General features: G+C 38.7%; 1 protein-coding gene across 5 annotated transcripts in view; it reads right to left on the bottom strand.

Moving 5' to 3' along the window:
* TMEM135 (transmembrane protein 135) overlaps positions 1–17,901 on the bottom strand; it is a 275,389-nt gene that overhangs the window by 227,947 nt on the left and 29,541 nt on the right. The window lies entirely within an intron of this gene.

Genomic DNA, 17,901 nt, shown 5'->3' with positions numbered 1-17,901 from the left:
AATGTTCGTTATTTTAAATGGTTTAGTAAGATTTTTAATATTCCTAAAGCCACATGCAGGCAGTATGATTTAACTGAACAGTATTAAAGTAAAGTTAGGTACTCTGGGACTCTGTAATTTTGTCATTAAAATTAGGGAACATTTGAGGAACTAGTTATGTACTTATTAAATCTACTTTTTTTAACATAAAAATTATTAAAGAAAAAATTTACATTATCACCAATATATAAAATATAACATTGCACCTAGTCTGGTTGAAAGGGGAAGGGGATATAAGACCCACAGTGCCATACACGCAGTGCCATACACTCCTAGCAATCTCTCCCCAGCAGATCCTAATGCATTTCAGCAGAACAAGAGAACCCAATTGCCCTTACAAAAAGAATTTTTAAAAATCACTGGTAAAGGTGATAGGATGATCTATGCAGCAAACCAACATGGCAGAAACCTGCACATTCTACACATGTACTCCTGAACTGAAAAGTTAGGAAAAGAAAATAATAATAAAATCACTTGTAAGATTATCTATAAGGTTTTTTAATGTCCTTTTTTCTATGATTTTTACATATGGATTGAAGGTGTTCTCACTATTAGTTCCTACCAAATTCTAAATCAAAAATACTCTAATATTGCTTATTCTAAATAAGTTACACTGAGATAAATTAGAGTAACATTAACATCCAAGAATCCCACATACACTGAAGAAAGAAAAGTTAAGTGCTTCCCAAGGGATACCCATTTTTACCAAAAGCTGGTTACATATGAAGAAAAAAATATATACTACAAATTCCAAAATAAAAATATTTCTTTACTTTCTGTGAGAGAGCCTGACAATTTTTTTTCTTTTTCTTTTTCTTTTTTTTTTTCCTTTTTTTGAGACAAGATCTCATTCTGTCACCCAGGCTGGAGTGCAGTAGTACAGTCATAGCTCACTGCAGTCTCAAACTCCTGGGCTCAAGTGATCTTACTGCCTCAGTTTCCCAAATAGCTGAAACTACAGGTGCACACCACCATGCCTACTAATTTTTTAATTTTCTGTAGAGACACAGTCTTGCTATGCTGTCCAAGCTGGTTCAAGTATCTGGATTTAGGCAATCCTCCTGCCCTGGCACCCCAAAGTTCTGGGATTACAGGCATGTGCTACCATACCCCGCTGACAAATGCATTTCAAGGTGAAATGAGCTAAAGCTGAGTATCCCTTATCCAAAATGCCTGAGACTAGAAGTGTTTCCAATTTTTGATTTTTTTGTATTTTGTAGTATGTGCATAGACATAATGAAATAACTTGGGGATGAGACCCAAGTCTAAACATAAAATTCATTTATGTTTCACATACACCTTATACCTGGCAAAAACTGCAATTACTTTTGCACCAACCTAAATACATACAACTTAATGCAATTTTATATAACATTTTTAGTAATTTTGTGCATGAAACAAAGTTTGTGTTCAGTACTTAAATGTGAAATTTTCCACTTAAGGCATCATGCTGGTGCTCAATCATAATTAAGGTTATTATGTTGTTATTGTAAACCACAGAAATAAACAAATTTCTTCGACAATTGTGTTTTTGACTGGAGCTATCCTGGACATTTTGTCATTCACAGACAGTTGTCTTGATCCTCTTCCAAAAATGGTTTATAATCAGCTACAGGACTTTGACAGGTGCTCTTAAATGCAAGTTTCTAACATCTTTGGAGATTGTGACACTGGAATAAAGGAAAATCATTCAGGACTCATGAAGAGCTGAAATGTTCATGAATATCAAGCAGGACAAGAGTTAACTGAATGTACTGAACTAATAGAAAACTTAAGTAATCTTTTTTAACCTTTTGCTTAAAACATTGCTGATCCTTGTTTTATTTTTCAGAGTCACGGAAGTTTTTCTCGAGCTATCTACAGTTTTCAACAATTAAGTAAGGTATACTCCTACGAACAAAGTTTGGAGAATATTTGTTTCTTTCTGCTTGGTTTCTTCAGAATTTGGAAACTTTGTGAGTATTCTTAACATAGGGTAATATAGTTATTTGTATCACTGCAATAAGAATCCATTTTCTTTTGCAACAAGACACAACTGGAGAGACTGGTTGTTTTACCAAGGCTTTGACTGGAAGGGTGTGCTTCCCTTTAAGGAATTAAGCTTGACTTGCAGAGCCAATAAAAGCCCCTTGGGGAAACTGGCCTCATATCCTGTCTACACAGTTCCTGTACAGGGTTCCTAACTTGTGGTGAGTAAAGAATGTCACTTTCTATCAGGTCCAGGGGCCCCAAGTTATCTTGACACCTCAAGAAGAGAGGAATTTACCCAATTCACAGGTATTTGAGGGTACAAACCCATGGCTGAGCTTGGCTTTAAAAAGTCTTATCTGAACCAGGTGTGGTGGCTCACACCTGTAATCCCAACAATTCGGGAGGCCAAGGAGGGCGGATCACCTGGGATCGGGAGTTCGAGACCAGCCTGACCAACATGAAGAAACCCCATCTCTACTAAAAATACAAAAAATTAGCCAGGCGTGGTGGTGCATGCCTGTAATCCCAGCTACTCAAGAGGCTGAGGCAGGAGAATCACTTGAACCCAGGAGGCGGAGGTTGCAGTAAGCCAAGATCGCGCCATTGCACTCAAGCCTGGGCAACAAGAGCAAAACTCCATCTCAAAAAAAAACAAAAAACAAAAAAACAGTCTTATCTGAGATTCCGTACGGAACAGAGTTCCATCAGAGCCAATTTTAAAAGCCTATGTGAAAATAATTATTCTTGGTGTACTTGATGCAAATGATTAAGCCAAGTATAACACTAAAGTTTATTCTGCAAACAACTCGGTCCTATCATGACTTGTTTGTAACAAAATGAGGACTGGAGAGAAAGAAGTAAGTTTCAAAACTTATCACACACTTATAATTAAATTCTCACCTCATTAGTTGTTTTTAAGTTTTGTCTGCATTTTAGACTAACCCTGCTTATTCCTGTGAACCAACCAGTGATCTCTGGCTGCAGATAAGAAGAAAGAAAATGGATGGGTAATGTAAAAATCTGGATCAACATTCTAATTCTGGGCAATTATCCTGCAAATCCTGCCAGGTGGTGAGAATAAATGGGGTGCCCATAACCTGAAGGTTTTTTGTTTTTTTTTTGAAAATAAGACCAAAGGAGCTAACCAAACCAAGCCCCATGCACCCAAGTCTTAGCAGGCATAACTATAGCCACCAGTTATCTGGGCATGTCAGCAGCCTCAGAGTTTTTGAGCTGTTCCTACCCCCATGATTTGTTTTGATACGTGTCTTCTAATATCCTGGTTTGTCTCTTCTCACCTTCAGGCCATCAAACTCCAAACAGTCATGCAACCGGAGCCTCAAATGATGGCTCCCTTTTACTGGGGACCCTTAGATAGGCCTCTAAGAGAGACATGACTGCCATTTTCCCAAAACAGCACCCCCTGTCAGCAGAAAGCAGTTAAGATTGGTCATCATCCTTAACCTAACAGCAATTAGATGTACCCCTTCAGGAGAGGAAATTGATAGCAGCAGGAGGCAGTCAAATGCCTAGGCAGATGGGGTGGGTCCCTGGTGAAATCCTACCTCCAAGCCGAACACAGTTTAAAGCCTGAAAGCCAAGCCACAAGTCAAATCCAAAGACCAGATTAAGAACTTGCCTTCCTGTTTGGCATACTTTCCTCCAATTAATCCCCACCCTCTACCTATTTTACATATACCTACCCTTTCCTAATTGGTTTTCTATGCTGTCGTGCCCACCTTTGAGTAGTCTTTGTTTTAAACTTTTTTGCATACTCACAAACCAATCAGCAAGCACTTCCCTATTCTGAGGCCATAAAAGCCCCAGACACTGGCACACTGAGAGGAAAAAAAACACCAAACTGTGGGGGTGCGGGACCACCCCCACGTCTCCTCTCCGCTGAGCTGTTCCACCGCTCAATAAAATTCTTCTCTGCCCTCTTCACCCTTCAAATTATCAGCATATCCTAATTCTTCTTGGACATGGAAGAAGAGCCTGGAAACTGCTAAACGTGGGTACAAGCCATAACACAGGCAGGCCACGTAGAGGTGCTGCCTCCAGTGGAAGGCCTGGGGCTAAGCAAGGCCTGGGTGCAGGGCAGGGGGGCATCATCAGCTGTGGAGGTCTCCAGTTGGCAAAGTGGACAAGAAAAATCCTGCATCAATACCTTACACCTAAGGCATACGAGGCACTAAACAAATGATTATGGAATTACTAGACACAGCCAACAAGGTATTTCTAAGAACACATCCTTACAGAAAAAAAGTGTATTATAGACATATAATCACCAAAGATAACCACCAGGACAAGGAAGGGCCAATTAATGATACCAATTTATTAGCAAAAAAGTGATAAGACCTTCTTAAAGTTGCATAAAACTTAACAATCTACAAGGTAAAATCAATATTATGAAATCAAATTTTACCCACCCAATGGGACCATGAAGTGTAAGGCAGATACCATTATCCTTACTCTATTGAAGACCAATAATCAGAGAAGTGAAGTGGTTTCCTTAAAAAGGTAAAAGTAACAAAAAGACAAGCTGGAATTCAGAGTCAGTTCATCTGACTCCAGTTTCAGGTTCTGTCCAATGCATTACTTCTACAGAAAATCTTTGCACTACTAAATTATCTTTTTTGTTGTTGTTTGTTTTTGAGACAGTCTTGCTCTGTCACCCAGGCTGGAGTGCAGTGGTGCAATCTTGGCTCACTGAAACTTCCACCTCCCAGGCACAAGGCATACTCCCACCCCAGCCTCCCGAGTAGCTGGCACCACAGGCACACACCACCACACCCAGCTAATTTTTTGTATTTTGGATAGAGCAAGGTTTCGCCATGTTGGCCAGGCTGGTCTCGAAATCCTGAGCTCAAGCAATCTGCCTGCCTCGGCCTCCCAGAGTGCTGGAATAACAGGCATGAGCCACCGTACCTGGCCCTAAATCATCTTTAAGTTCTGTAATTCACTTGCTTGTTTAACATGGCATCCTAACAGGCTTCTGTTCTTTGAGGAAGACTAAAGCCTTCACATACTGTTACTATTATGAAAAAGCAGAGAATGTATTGCTATTAGATTAAGTTATATTTTGTTCTCAAAATTTCAATTTATCTTTCCCCAAATCACCTCCTTAATAGCTTTTGCTGAATTCAGACCCGGAGAGAACATTATCTCTGAAGGGTATGATATGTTGAATTATAGAGCCACACTCTTTGATAGGATTTCTTTCATATAACATCTTCATCCTCTGTTCCAATGTCAACTTTATAACTGTACTATATCAGAACAATAATTTATCACATCTTCAGTTATGTTAAGCACTATGAAATACTGAGAAGTCAGTTAAATGCCATTTTATTGTTTTACATTTGACTATATTTAGCCTAAATCTGAAGACAAATAGGCCACTCCCTTACTGGTGAGTAAATCCTCTTTGGAAACCAAGTTACCTATTAAAACATGGCTAACACAGTGATGGAGAGGGGGAGGTGCCCATTAGAACAGATGATGGCATAGGCCTAAAACGGAGAAGCTGGGGCCAAGAAGCACAATAAGTAACTTGTTAAACTTCACAGGAGATTATGATACCCATATCCTACACTCCCATTCTACTGAGAATCACTAGATTAGAAGGCTGGGAAAGCTCAGCAAATAAGCAGTCCAATATTCCTTTACACCACAAAAGCTTTTCTCATTGTTACCTTCTTTTATTTATCTATTTATTTTGGTTGGAGAAGGGATTCAATCTCTCAAAGTTGCAGCATACAAAATTTAAGTGAGTGTGCACCTCCAGGGGTGTTATAAAAAAAAGTATTAAGAACAATTGCAGCCAGGCACAGTGCCTCACATGTGTAATCCCAGCACTTTGTGAGGCCAAGATAGGAGGATCACTTAAGCCCATCAGTTTGAGATAGCCTGGGCTATCTCATCTCTACCAAAAATAAAAAACTGACCTGGTCACTGTGGCACATGCCTGTGGTCCCAGCTACTCGGGAGACTGAGGCAGGAGGATCACCTGTGCCCAAGAGATCAAGGCTGCAGTGAGCTATGATTGTACCACTGTACTCTAGCCTAGATGACAAGTGAAACTCTGTCTCAAAAAAAAAAAAAAAAGAACCACTGCTACAGGAACTGTGTAGTCAGACTATCATCATTCTTATAGGAAAACATTAAATAAAATAAATGTTCTGTAACATCTTAGTAGATTAAAAAGTATCCACACATCCTGCTGAAATTCTAAGCATTATTATCATCTAACAGCATTATCATTTCTAATTAGATGCGTAATCAATAATAGGTTTTTTTTCCAGGAACTTTGGTGTATATATTATTTAGCTAACCTCAAAGTTTTGAATGATACTACATATCACACTTCACAACAGGCCACTGGGGAATACAGTAGGAACAATGCAACTTCTAAATTCTAAATATGTATATATCCTATATATGCATATGAAATATACATATAAAAATAATTATATGTTCTATAAATAAGGAGATATTAGAAATAAAAGAAAGTGAAAATTACTAAACACTGTAATGGCTTATTAAGAAATGCTATTTAATCATCTCAGAAAATCTTTCAAGGTATAATGGGTTTTTAACTGTCAGAATGTTTTAGAACGTATAAAAATACTTCCTTAAGGCATAGGAATTAATAGTATAAATGTCTAATCTAGAGCAAGAGTCTATGATCATGTCCTATCTTATATAGTACATAAAGAGTAAACTTTACAGAAGGCTACAAAGTGTTTAATCTTCTGGTGAAGTTAACATGCCAATGAAACTTGAAGATACCAAGAACTTACAGACCAAATTTATGAGTATTCTTTTATTCACATATTATATAGATCATTCATTCTGGTCATACCTGGTTTGGAGTTTCATAAGCACTATAGTGCAATTTAATAATTCAACAAATGAGTATGCTTGCAATAAATATGCAATTGTTGATACTTTAATCCATGTTCATGTTTGAGCACACTGCAATTCTTAACTAATACTAAATATCAAAGCAAATTCCACAGCAATTCTACAAAACAAAATCCATCAGAACAACTTCTTTCTAAACCACAAACAAAGCACTTCCTAGAAAAAGAAAAAGAAGACTAGTTCTTAACAGCCCTCCTACAGATAAACTAGATGTTACCAATGCTTCCTACTGAGTTACTATGATCAGAGTCCTTTGTGGCACAAATTTTTTAAGCAACCCTGGAAACAACTTCAAAGCTTTCTCAGAACCCCACAATGATGCGATTAAGATTTAAGTAAGCTGCCCTCTTACTGGGTGTCAGAAACTAGCAAGCAAAGCATGCTTAATACTACTAGAAAGGGAGGGGGTAATTGATGAATGGATTAGAGAGAAGGAAAAAAGAGGAAGAAACTTAAACCACTATAGATGAAGATATTTACAGATAGATAGATCTTTACCTATGTATTTATATCTATATCCAGATAGAAAGAGAGATAAGTGCATACTGTATGTTCTCACCTCATTAAATACTTTTTGAAAAACTGATTATACAACTGAATGCAAAATCTCAGAGTAAAGATTGCACTGTTAAAGCTTTAGAGGTTTAAAACTTAGGACTACCAGTATTTGCTATTTTGTAAAAAGAAACTGCTAGTCATCACAATATGTTTCTTCTACTCTTTCTAGTATATTGCTGACATTAAATTTAAAGACTGAACCGTACACATTTCGATTGACAACTGGCTCCTTAAATGTTGCTGCTTCTAAACGTTCAATCTTAGACCTCCTCTCATACTGGGCTTTCACACATGAATCTACTTCCACAGTTTCAACGACCACCTATTAGAGGAAAACTTCCCATTTTTATTTCTCTAACTACCATCTTTCCCCTGAACCTAGACTCACATTTCCAGCTGCCTGCTGGCTATTTCCACCAGCATATCATTGATTTTCTCTGTGAATTAAAGGCATAATTATAAATTCTTCCTTACCAAACAAGAACTATGATACTAATATGCTTGATTTTTGGCACTAGATGTAATAATTTTAAAATATGCATAACATCAACTCTTGCAAATTACTTATAAGCTTTTAATGGATCTTGATAGTCAACGAAGTCTTACATAAATTCGTGGTAAGTAAAGAATACTTTTTCAGAGCAAATTAAGCTACTAAAGTAACTCACAAATTCCAAATACGCAGACACATTTACTTAAAACAAGACACACTGTAAGGCAACTTGTCAAGAGATCTCTGTTTTAAAGTTTAACTCCAAAGGGAAAAGAAAAAATACAAAACCTGATTTTTTTCTTAAAGTCACTAAGCTTGTGAACAACACTAAAAAACAAAAATTAAAGTTTTTAATTAAACCCAACCAGGAATTGTGATTGATATGCATAGACATACCCAACTCTCAACAGAAAGAACTACAGAGCTATTTCCCAGTATTGTTAACTGCATCACCTAATAAACAAAAGAACTAAATCAACACATACACAAAGAGTTCAATAATGTAACAATCAGATCAAGGGAAGGATCAATTTTTCTTCAGCAACCATGTGATAACAGTTATAAAGAAGTTAAACAAAGCTAGACTTAAATTTCTTATTAAGTCGTTAAAACAATAAAACCACTTCAGCTAATATTTAGAATACGTCATAATCTGTAATACCTAAAAATGTTCTTTGAACAACCAGTGTCTAAGAATGAAACACTAGTGCAGAAGCTCATTTACAGGAAATAAAAACAGAAAGCTTAAAAAAAAAACCCTCAGCTATCAAAAGTGAAAATAAAATAGAAAATAAACTAGCAACCCAAATCCACATTATCACCTCACATCCAGGAAACTTCTCTTTATGCCCTAAGAAGTTATTGCTCTTAATATCAGTAACACTCTTTTACTTTGGTTTTACTGTATGTGAACTAATGTTAGTGTTCAAAGAAAGAGAAAACACAAACCAACAAACAAAAAGCAAATCCAATAGTAAGCAGTCCTAAGATGGACCTAGACAGATTGCCACATTTTGAGAGGTAGTAAAATGGTAACATTAAGAAACTTCAAAGATGTATATTGTAGTCCATAGAGCAAGCACTAAAAGAAAATAATGAAAAAAAAAATTAAAGTGGAATTCTAAAAACAAAACAAAAAAAACAAACAATACAAAGGAAATAAGGAGGAACAGACAAATGAAAAGCAGAAAACAAATAATAAAATGGCACACCCAACCTAGCCATACCAATAAATAATAAATGCCTCAAATGTTAATGAACTAAATAATCTAATTTAAAAGCTAACACTAGCAGAATAGATTTAAAAAAATAAGACCCCACTGTAGGTTATCTGCTAAAAAGAAAAAAAACTTTAAATATAAAGACACAGATGTTTGAAATTAATTGGAAAGAAATACACTCTGCAAACTGCAAACATGAAAAGGTTGGAGTAGCTCTATCAATATCAAATAAAAATAGTTCAGGCGCAGTGGCTCATGCCTGTAATCCCAGCACTTCGGGAGGCCAAGGTGGGTGGATCATTTCAGGTCAGGAGTTTGAGACCAGCCTGGCCAACATAGTGAAACCCCGTCTCTACCAAAAATACAAAATTAGCCAGGCATGGTGGCGCGTGCCTGTAATCCCAGCTACTCAGGAGACTGAGGCACAAGAGTTGCTTGAACCCGGTGGGTGGAGGGTGCAGTGAGCCGACATCATGCCACTGCACTCCAGCAGGAGCAACAGAGTGTGACTCTATCTCAAAAAAAATAAGAAATAAAAAAATCAAATAAAAATAAACTTCAGAACAAATAATATCTGAGCTACAGAGGGACATTCCATATGGATAAAAGGTTCAATTCATCATGACATCATGAAGAAATGGTAACAAAAAAAAGTGCATATACCAATAAAACCTTCACAGAAATTGATAGCATTAAAAAGAGAAACAGACAATTCCAGAATCACAGTTGGAGATTTTACACTTTTCTCTCAGCAAATGAAAAAACTAGACTAAGAAAATTAGTAAAGATATAGATCAGTAGTTCTCAACAAGGAGAGATTTGTTCCATGGGGAGATGTAGCAATGCCTGCAGGAATTTTTGGTTATCTCAACTTGGTGGGGTGGGGAAGGCAGTGCTAATGGCATGTATAGATACACTGCACAAGAGAGCCCTCCCAATAAGGTATTACCTGGCCCAAAACATGTCAATAGTGCCAAAGTTGAGAAAACCAGCTGTAGACAAACATCACTGTCAATGATCTTGTCCTTGTTGATATTTAAAAAAAAAAAAAAAAAAAAACGCTACAAACAGGCAAAAGAAGAAAGCTCAGCCAGGCCTGGTGGCTCACACCTGTAATCTCAGCACATTGGGAGGCCAAGGAGGGCAGATCACGAGGTCAGGAGTTCAACACCAGCCTGGCCAATATGATGGAACCCCGTCTCCACTAAAAATACAAAAATTAGCCAGGCGAGGTGGCACGCACCTGTAGTCCCAGCTACTTGGGAGGCTGAGGCAGGAGAATCGCTTGAACCCACAAGGCAGAGGTTGCAGTGAGCCGAGATCACGCCACTGCACTCCAGCCTGGGCGACAGAGTGAGGCTCCGTCTCAAAAAAAAAAAAAAAGAAAAGAAAAAAGATCACATGATCTTATCAATAGATGCAGAAAAGACATATAACAAAATATTACATCCATTCATGATAAAGGTTCACAGCAAACTAGAAATGAATGTAAATGTCCTAACCCTAACAAAGAACATCTGAAAAACCACCTCACAGCTAACAACACACTTAATGATGAAAAACTGAATGCCTCCCGCTAAGAGCAGATACAAGATACAAGCAGAAAAAAAGACATACGGATTGGAAAAGAAATAAAACCATCCCTATTTGCAGACAACATAATTGTCTGTATAGAAAATCTCAAGGAATGTACCAAAAACTCTTAAAACTAATAAATTCAGCAATGTCACAGAAGTCAAGATAAAACACAAAAAAATTCTACCATATTTATATGTCATAGCAACAAATGCGGAAAATGAAATTTAAAACTTAATACTCTCTACTTCACACTACATACAAAATGGATGAAAGACTTAAATGTAAGAACTAAAACTATACAACTTTTAAAAGAAAACATAGCCAGGCACAGTGGCTCACACCTGTAATTCCAGCACTTTGCGGGGCCGAGGCAGGTGGATCACCTGAGTTCGGGAGTTCAAGACCAACCTGGCCAGCATGGTGAAACCCCATCAATACTAGAAATATAAAAATTGGCTGGGTGTGGTGGCATGCACCTGTAGTTCCAGCTACCTGGGAGGCTAAGGCAGAAGAATTACTTGAACCAGAGAGGTGGAGGTTGCAGTGAGCAAAGATATGCCACTGCACTCCAGTGAGTGTGAGACGGAGCAAGACTCCACCTCAAAAAATAAACAAATAAATAAATAATAAAGTAAAATAAAACTTGGAGCTAAATATTCGTGCTGGTAATGATTTCTTAAATACGACACGGAAAACACAACAGGCTGGGCACAGTGGCTCACGCCTGTAATCCCAATACTTTGAGAGGTGGAAGCAGGCAGATCACCTTAGGTCAGGAGCTCGAGACCAGCCTGGACAACACGGCAAAACCCTATCTCTACTAAAAAAAAAAAAAAATACAAAAATTAGCGGGGTGTAGTGGCACACACCTGCAGTCCCAGCTACTTGGGAGGCTGAGGCAGGGGAATTGCTTGAACCCAGGAGGTGGAGGTTGCAGAAGCCAAGATCATGCCACTGCACTCCAGCCTCAGCGACAGAGCAAGACTCTGTCACAAAAAAACAAACAAATAAAAAAAGAAAGAAAAAACAGATAACTTGGACTTCTTCATCAAAATTAAAAACTTTTCTGCTTCAAAGACAAGATCAATAAAGTGAAAAAACAACATTCTGAATGGGAGAAAATATTTGCAAATTATATATCTGGTAAGAAAATTATATCTAGAATATCTAAAGAACCCTTACAACTCAATAATTAAAAGATAAATAACCCAATTGAAACATAGGCAAAGGATTTGAGTAGACATTTCTCCAAAGAAGATACGTAAATGGTCAAAAACTATATGAAAAGATGCTCAATATCATTAGTCATCTGAGAAAAATCAAAGCCATAATGAAATGCTTCACACTCACTACAATGACTATCATCAGAAAGACATGTAATAACAAGTGATAGCTGAAATGTGAAGAAATTGGACCCTTTATATACTGCAGAACAAAACAGAAAATGGTACAACCACTTTGGTGAACAGTTTGGCAGTTCCTCAAAAAGCTAAACAGAGTTGCCATATTAAGGCAGCAATTCCATTCCTGAGTATATAACCCAGAAAAATAAAAACATATGTCCACACAAAAATGTGTCTACAAATGTTTAGTGTAGCATCATTCATAACCAAGAAGTGGGACAATCCAAATTTCCATCAGCTTATGAATAAATAAAATGTGACGTATCCATATAATGAATTATTACTTCGCAATAAAAAGTAATGAAATGATATGTATGACATCAAACTTCAAAACCATTACATTAAGTAAAAGAAGCCAGTCACCAATGACACATATTGTATGACTCCATTATATAAAATGTCCAGAAGAAGCAAATCTTTAGAGACAGAAATCAGTGGTTGCCTAGGGCTGGGTGAGGAGGATGAAGGATTAGGGGGTGACAGTTAAAGAGGTTTCTATTTGAGGTGAATAAAATGTTCTAAAATTGTTTGTCATGGTAGTTAAACAACTTTGTGAATATATTAAAAACCAATGAATTGTGCAGTTTTCAAAAGGGTGAACTGTATGGAATATGAATTATGACTAATAAAGCTGTTACAAAAACAGAAAAATCATTTGCAATTGTTCCCAAAAAGGGAAACATGTGGAAATCTAACATGTATATGAAACGCATTCTGCAAATTATAAAAACTGATGAAAAGAAATAAAAGATCTAATTAAATGGAGAGAGAAACCATGTTCATGGATGGAGCAGCCAAAAACTGAAAATAACATAAATGTCCTTTGACAAGTGAATGTTTAACAAACTCTGGTATATCCATAGAGTAGAATGCTACTAGGCAATAAAAAAGGAAGAAACTTAGTAATACAAGCAACATCTTAGATGGATCTCAAAGGCATCATGCTTAGTTTAAAAAAGAAAAAGCCTATGTCCAAACGTTATACATTGCATCATTCCATTTATATAACTTCCTCAAAATGATATAAATATAGAAATGAAAAGTAGACTAGTTGTTACCAGGAGACAGGAATTGATGAAAATGGTGCAACTACAAAGGGATAGTTCAAGGGCAATCCTTGGTAGTGTTGAAACAGTTTTGGACATTGATTTTAGTGGTGGGTAAACAACTCTATCCATGGGAACAAACTGCATAGACACGTACACAAATGAGTGTACATAAGAATTAGTGAATACTGAATGAAGTCTATAGTGTAGTTGACAGTAATGTCAACTTCCTGGTTTTATATTATACTACAGTTAACTAAGATGTCATCACTGGATATCACAGTAGGAGAAGGCACTAGGCAGAGTCATGAAAGCTCCATTCCAAGCCTTGCTCCTGGATGACATTTCTAGACATACCTTGGGCCAAAAGGGAACCTGCTGCCTTGAAGGGAAGCACCGGGCACTGGCAGGATTATTCATCACCTGCAGACTAACAAGCCCTTATAACTAGGAGCGATACCCAAGGAGTATGCCATAGCCTTGGGCTCTGAGACGTGCTCACTACAGATGTGACCTAGCACATTCCCAGCTGTGGTGGCTATGGCAAAAGACTCCTTCTGTCTGAGAAAAGCAGAAGGAAAACAAAAGGGGACTTTGTCTTGCACTTAGGTACCAGCTTGCACACAGTGGGGTAAAGCAACAAGCAGGCTCCTGGAGTCCCCAAGTCCAGGTCTAGGCTCTTGGACAGCATTTCTGAACCTACCCTAGGCCAGAGGGGGGCCCACTGCCCTGAAGGGTGAGTCCCAGGCCTGGCAGCGTTTACCACAGGCTGACTGAAGAGCCTGTGGTATTTAAGTGAACATCAGTGGTGGCCAGTCAGAAGCCTGCCATGGCTGGTGGTGGTGGTGCCCACATGGAGAGGCTCCTCTGCCTGAGGAAAGGGGAGGGAAGAGTGGGAAGCACTTTATATTGTGGTTTGAGCACCAGTTTAGCCACAGTGGAAAAGAATATCAGGCAAACTTTTCTTACTCCTATCCCTGGCTCCCAGACAACATCTTTGGACCTGCCCAGGGCCCGGGGGAACTTGTCACCCATAGGGAAGGACACAAACCTGGCTGGCTTTGCCACCTGTTGATTATAGAGCCCTAGGGCTTTGAGTGAACACAAGTGGTAGCCAAGTAATGGTTACAGCTAGCCTTGGGCAAGACCCACTGCTGTGCTGGCTTCAAGTCTGACCTAGCGCAGTCCCAGGGATGGGGGCCACAGGGATGCTTGTGTCACCTCATGCTCAGTTCCAAGCAGTTCAACACACAGAGAGAGAGACATCCTGTTTATTTGGGAGAAAGTAAGGGAAAAGAACAAGAATCTCTGCTTTAATCCAGAGATTTCTTCCGGATCTCACACAAGACCACCAAGGCAGTACGTACCTCTACGCGTCAGCAAAAACCATAATGATATTGGGCTTGGGGCCCAATTGTTGAACCAATTCACCAATTCCATGAAGAAATAACTCAGACAAATCAGAAATGTATTACATACAACGAGACAACTGGCCTGGTCACTTCAATAAAGCAATGCTGTAGAGGGAAAAAGTGAAGACACTATCTTAGATTAAAAGAAAATAGGCCAGGTGCAGTGGTTCACACCTGTAATCCCAACAGTTTCAGTGGCCAAGGCAGGAGGATCACTTGAGCTCAGAACCAGCCCAGCCTGGGCTACATAGTGAGACCTCAGCTACTTAATATAAAAATAAAAAATTGGGCCGGGTGCAGTGGCGCACGCCTGTAATCCCAACACTTGGGAGGCCAAGGCGGGCAGATCACGAGGTCCGGAGATCGAAACCATCCTGGTTAACACAGTGAAACCCCGTCTCTACTAAAAATACCAAAAAAAAAAAAAATTAGTTGGCGGGCACCTGTAGTCCCAGCTACTAGGGAGGCTGAGGCAAGAGAATGGCGTGAACCCGGGAGGTGGAGCTTGCAGTGAACAGAGATCGCGCCACTGCACTCCAGCCTGGGAGACAGAGCGAGACTCCATCTCAAAAAAAATAAATTAACTAAATTAAAAAATAAAAAATAAAAAATTAGCTGAGCATAGTGGTGTGCACCTGCAGTCTCAGCTACTGGTGGGGGGTTGGGGAGGCAGTGGGAGGGTGGTGTTAAGGCAGGAGGCTCTCTTGGGCCCGGGAGATTGAGGCTGCAGTGAGCTATGATCACATCACTGCATTCTAGCCTGGGTGACAAAGCAAGACCCTATCTCAAGAAAAAGTACTTTTAGAAAAAGGAAAAGAAAGAAATACATTAACACACATCAACCTTGACTAGATTCTGGTTCAAAAAAATAGCATTAAAAGCCATTTTAGGACAATATGAACTGGATAGTATGAAAAAATGGTTGTTAATTGTCTTGTGTGTGATAATAGTGTTGTAATTCTGTAGAAAAATATCCTTATTTTAAGAGATGCGTGCTGAAGTACTCAGGAGTAAAGTGGCATGATGTTTATAACATGTTTCCATATGGCTCACACACACAGAAAAAACACACATTCACATATATTCACATACAAGTAAAGTAAAATGGCAAAATGTTAATAACCATTGACTCTAGTTGATTGTTACAAAGGTGTTCAACAGCTTGTGTTGAAAAGTAGGTACATAACTGCAAAAATGCTACCTAATTATTTGAGTGCTAAATATGAGTAAATAGTAGCTACCTTGATTTAAAGCATCTTTAGTTTAATGTAACTGACATATTTCAAAAATATCTTTTCAAAACCAATATACACAGTTTTCTATTGATTAGGAAGTTACCATCAACAGAATAACTCTCTGTACTTACAGGCAAAAAAAACAAAAATAATACTTAACACATATATAACTCTTACTATATGTCAGGCACTGTTCTAAGCATTTTAACATATATTAATTCACTTAATTATCTAAACAACCCGACAGGCCGGGCCCAGTGGCTCATGCCTGTAATCCCAAAAGTTTGGGAGGCTGAGGCAGGCGGATCACCTGAGGTTGGGAGTTCCAGACCAACCTGGCCAGCATAGCGAAACCCCATCTCTACTAAAAATACAAAAATTAGCCAGGCTTGGTGGTTCATGCCTGTGGTCCCAGCTACTTGGGAGGCTGAGGCAGGAAAACTGTTCGAACCCAGGAGGCAGAGGTTGCAGTGAGCCAAGATCAAGCCACTATTACTCCAGCCTGGGTGACGGAGTGAGACTCTGTCTCAAAAAAAAATAAAATAAGCCTGGGCGCAGTGGCTCACGCAGGTAATCCCATCACTTTGGAAGGCCAAAGCGGGTGGATGTCCTGAGGATGGGAGTTCGAGACCAACCTGGCTAGCATGGTACATCCCCGTTTCTACTAAAAATACAAAAATTAGCCAGGCGTGGTGGCAGGCACCTGTAATCCCAGCTATGTGGGAAACTGAGGCAGGAGAATCACTTGAACCTGGGAGGCAGAAGTTGCAGTGAGCTGAGATTGCACCACTGCACTCCAGCCTGGGCAATAGAGCAAGACTCCGTCTCAAAAAAATAAAATAAAATAAAATAAAATAAAATAATCCTACAAATAGATTATCATTATTTTCATTTTTCAAGTAATGAATATCACGCAGTAAGTGGCAGAGCTGGGCTCCTAAGCCAGATAGTACAGCTCCAAAATCCATGCTTCAACAATCGTGCTGTACTCTCTTTTCAGGTGCAGTAACCTATGTTCCTGGAATTACTGACTTGATTTTGCTGAGGTTATAACATTCACTAATCCTTTGATTTTAGTCATTCTAATAATCCAAAAGTTTAAGTATTGTAGTCATTGATATAATCAAACAGAGAACCACAAAAATTTAGGTATTATGACAGTTACAAAATGTATTAAGAGTGGCTTCATGGGCCAGGTGTGGTGGCTCACACCTGTAATCCCAGCACTTTGGGAGGCCGAGGTGGGTGGATCACAAGGTCAGGAGATCAAGACCATACTGGCCAACAAAGTGAAACCCCATCTCTACTAAAAATACAAAAATTAACTGGGCACGGTGGCACGTGCCTGTAGTCCCAGCTACTTGGGAGGCTGAAGCAAGAGAATTGCTTAACCAGGGAGTAGGAGGTTTCAATGAGCTGAGATCGCACAACTGCACTCCAGCCTAGAGACAGAGTGAGACGCCATCTCAAAAAAATAAATAAATAAATAAATAAGAGTGGCTTCCAGTAGTTTAATATTTGGTTATTTGATGAGAATTACTCACACTCTTACCAGAGGGCCAATGACTACAATAAGCATCTTCATAAGTAGTTTCAATACATGATCCTTTCTTGATTTATCTGGGACAAAGGTGGATAAATTCCTCAGCAATAAAAACAATTATTCATGAGATGGCAGGTATTTTTTCATGGCAAAATCTTTAAATTTTAACTGTTTACCTGACTGAACAGTTCATGTAAGTTTGCAACATTTTATAGAAATCATATTTATTCACATGGAAAATTTCAGGCTGATAACAATAAAAAAATTTTTTTAAATACAAAATGTCTTAAAAATAAATGAGCCAGGAGCAGTGGCTCATGCCTGTAATACTAGCACTTTGGGAGGCCAAGGCGGGTGGATCACAAGGTCAGGAGTTTGAGACCAGCCTGGCCAACATGGTGAAACCTTGTCTCTACTAAAAAAACACAAAAACTAGCCGGGCATGGTGGCATGCACCTGTAATCCCAGCTACTCGGG

This window comes from Symphalangus syndactylus, chromosome 6, assembly GCF_028878055.3.
Source record: "Symphalangus syndactylus isolate Jambi chromosome 6, NHGRI_mSymSyn1-v2.1_pri, whole genome shotgun sequence".
Lineage (NCBI taxonomy): Eukaryota > Metazoa > Chordata > Mammalia > Primates > Hylobatidae > Symphalangus > Symphalangus syndactylus.
Note: the sequence above shows the minus strand (reverse complement) of the source record. Positions and strands in the feature narration are given on the sequence as shown.